This window comes from Sinocyclocheilus grahami, unplaced genomic scaffold (assembly GCF_001515645.1).
Source record: "Sinocyclocheilus grahami isolate Dianchi unplaced genomic scaffold, SAMN03320097.WGS_v1.1 scaffold527.1, whole genome shotgun sequence".
NCBI lineage: Eukaryota > Metazoa > Chordata > Actinopteri > Cypriniformes > Cyprinidae > Sinocyclocheilus > Sinocyclocheilus grahami.
Window position 1 is genome coordinate 720,870 of NW_015505706.1, and position 3,941 is coordinate 724,810.

Genomic DNA, 3,941 nt, shown 5'->3' on the forward strand with positions numbered 1-3,941 from the left:
AACATTTTACAGTAAATATGCATTTTTATCATTTTATTAATTAGCCATTTAGATTTTTAGACCGCTTAACCTACCCCCAAACCTTGACCTACCCATTTTATAGCAAATAAAAAAGGATACAAAACGCAATTGACCGAAATATGCAGGAAAATAACCATTTTAGTAACAATATTACATTAAAATAAGATATTATAAGGGGAGTAATGCTAAAAGCCACTTGTAGGAGATGGACCTGTTGTATATGAATGGGAGAAATAGTAACTGTAAATGTGATGAGTGGCGCTAAAAGGTTAATGCTCTATCGAGTTTGAAAATAACTTAGCACCTTCGCTAAACCCAACCCTAAACCTAAACCCTAAAGGCAAATGTGATATTGTCACAAACACCAGCTGGAGTGCCCTTGATGGACACCAGAGGGCACTCCATCCCAGACTACTGCCACTCTATCAAGGACTTCATTCCCCATAATCCTCTGCCTGGTCTCAGCAGCACTCATTGTTTGCACCTGTGTCTCATTAGCCTTGTTAGCTCACCCTATATAAGCCCAGTTCTCTCTGTCAGTCATTGCTAAGTCTTGTGTGTGTCACAACTGCATTTCCTAGCCTTTTATCCAGGTTCGCCCATGTCTTGGTTCCTGGTTTTTGATTCCCTTATCGTGGACTTCTCTGTTTGCCTCAGCCCCGAACTCTGTCTTTGTTTGGATTATTTATTGTGTGTGACCTTTGCCTGTTTTTGGATTACATTTGTGGATTACCCCTTCAGTAAATACTGTTGTACAAAAGGCTCGGCTGTCTCTAAGTCACGGATTATTCTGACCAATCAGAATGTTCAGCGCGGCTGCAATGTCACCACGGAAGGCGGAGCTGAATCACAGGCTAAAGAGAGACACAGCAAATGTGAGAAGATAGAGTTTGGCAGCGGTATTCTAGTTCATTCAGAGTTACTTTAAAGACCACATTGACTTCGAGTTTATACTGGGTTACAGTGTGCGTACATGTGAAGTAAGTGATCAGCTGTTGTTCTTGTACCGATTGAGGAGTGGCCGGTTGGCATGGCGCTGCCTGTATTGCCTGCTCGATTCAGTGCATTCGCGAGGATTTCGGTGATCTTCCTCGTTGTGAGATACTTATATGCTGTACATTGTGTTATTATTGAATATTAACCTTATCATTGTGTGTGCGCGTTATGCGACGGTTCTTGTTTGCATGTAGCAATCATCCAATTAGTCCATATCCAGGCATGTTACCCTGCCCTCGTACTGCATTCATGTGCGGATAGCGCCACTTGTGGACATTTAGAGCATAAGCGCCCATGTTAAATAGTGTAATATAGCATGGTTATATTTATATTGGGTGCTGTTTAGTGTTTTAATGTTTATTGTGGAACATTTGTATATTTATATAATTAAGTTTATTTCTCTTGTTTAATCCATTTCAGAAAACCACATCCATGTATACCCATAAAGCTTTCAGTAAATCAGACATCAACCAACTCGATTGAGTGCTTCTCTTCAATTAAGAAACCATCTCACTCAGTCCTGACAGACTGCCTACTGTGTTTCACACCCCCATACTACAACCAACGAACCCTTCAATTCAGCAGTGTTACTTATTGCGCGGCTCGCCAAGCTTTACTTTGAGGCTCGCATGGCAGTAAATAATACGATGATATGATCCTGCAGTCAATACAGATATTTTATAAAAACATTAAAAACAAGCAGGGCTATAACATAACCCATTAAAAAACTCACACCATGTCTACATCGCACGCGAGTGGCGCGATCCGACAAAAAACAGTAGAACCCAGTGATGTTGTCTACACTGGATGCGGCGCGACACGATCCCCGTCAGTAAACTGATGCCTCGCTCCATTTATGATGAACTGTACTGACACTACGTTCAGATGATTTGCAACTGTAGTGTCAACAAGTGTAGACAGACTTTTAGTGCAGCGGTGTGTAAACACGGGCAGACAGTGCCTGCTCTATTACAAATAATAATTTATATATTTTTTTAAAAATCCTAAAACAGCGGCACTACAAGATGGAAATATAGACTAGAAAAAATTTACACTTGCTCTGTCCAACGTCCACGACACTAACTCACTGCAGAGTTGCCAGTTTTAATCTCTTAACTCCGAATGTGCACTTGGATGGTTAGATACATGATGGGCTAGTATAAAAACAAACAACAAAAAAAAAACTTAAGGTCTTTCGAGCATTAAGGTAATCCTGATTTTTTTTTTTTAATCATCTAGTCTCAGATACAAATTTGACTGGTAAATGATAACGAATGATGGCCCCTTTTGCATTGCATTGCATATCAGAGATGGCAGATTGATAAAAAGACATGCTATTTATGACTAGATGTAGCTTTTGATACTTGATACTGTACATAATATACAGTACCTGTACATACAAAACTGTATATTGTAATATACCTGCACATACAATTGTCAATTTATGTATTTTTATTCCTCATTCTGTTACACTGTGGAAGCTTCTGTCACGAAAACAAATTCCTCGTATGTGTAAACATACCTGGCAATAAAGCTCATTCTGATTCTGATTCTCTGTAAAAGTGGCTCTCTGATTGACTTTGCCTTATCAGTGCGGCTCTCATAAAAAAAAATAAAATAGTGAAGACCACTGACCTACAGTCTTACAAACATTTACAAACTGTATCCGGTATGATAAGAATGTTATGTTACATTTTATGTTAAGTTATGTTGCATTTTCACTGTTTACAATGGCAGGGCCTGCCAATCTTGTCTTTTCGGCTTGTTGTTTCTGTTTGCACTTTAACCCCAAGGGGGAAATCCAGATCAAATCCCAGAAGGGAAAATCAAAACAAAATAAAGTTAAAACTTGTTTTGAACAATTTCTTTGTCATCTGCAGAATGATTTTAAGTGTGGGAGGGGGGGGGGTCGATTTAAATCGTAAATCTTGGAAATTGTTTTTTAGGCCATATCGCCCAGCACTACATGTATTGTAAGTAATGTTGTCTCTGGTCTGTGTGTGCGTATACGAGTTCAGGGGGCGTGGCTTTGGACGGCGATTTGCAGGGAGGGTGGGACCTTTGCTTTCAGTGCTATCAGGCTAAAGTTAGCATTTTCCAAGATCTCCTACTGCACCTTTAACCAAGACGTTTAAAAATAACACATTTTAGAGCTGTACCTGTAATAGCGTGATACCATGAAACTCCGATATTTTTGTTTAAGGTTATCATCCAGCCCATGACTACAAGGTGCATTATAGCTGTACATTTAGACCTGAGAATGCTTTAACATTATAACGCCACATGATGCCTAAGATGTCTCACATTTCAAAATTTCTTTTAAATGTTGAAATTGCCCAAATAATAGCCTATTAACATACACACTTGTAGAAGGTTCCTAGTAATAAGAATGACTTACTACAGTTGATTTTTTTCTTTAATTATTATAATTCACCAAAATAATTTCCATTCAAAGGTTTGTAGTACATTGCTAGTGTCCCGACTGACTTAAGACGAGAGGTATTGGAAAACTCACTCAACTATTTACCTCAATCACGCGTCTTTATACAAGTACACTAACTTTCCAATTGTTGCAGCTCACTTTCAGTGAGTCAGCTTGCATTTACTACAACATTGTAAAATCATTCATTTGAAGGAGTCATTGGGTGTCGTTTATGGTTTTTCACTGGAATTTGCAGACTGTCCCTTAAACAATGCTATTATCCACGGAATATAGAACTTAAAACTAACTTTATTGCGCAAACAGATTTGATCTGCCAAAGAAAAATCTCAAATGAGAAATAACAATCAATAAAATCACAGCAGCACTACTTTAAATTGGATCGCATTCATTGCCCTCACAGATCACGAGACTAACAGCAACATTATCACTGCAAACATCGAAAACATAAAATCGCTCAGTTCTTACTTTACATGTTTTCCTC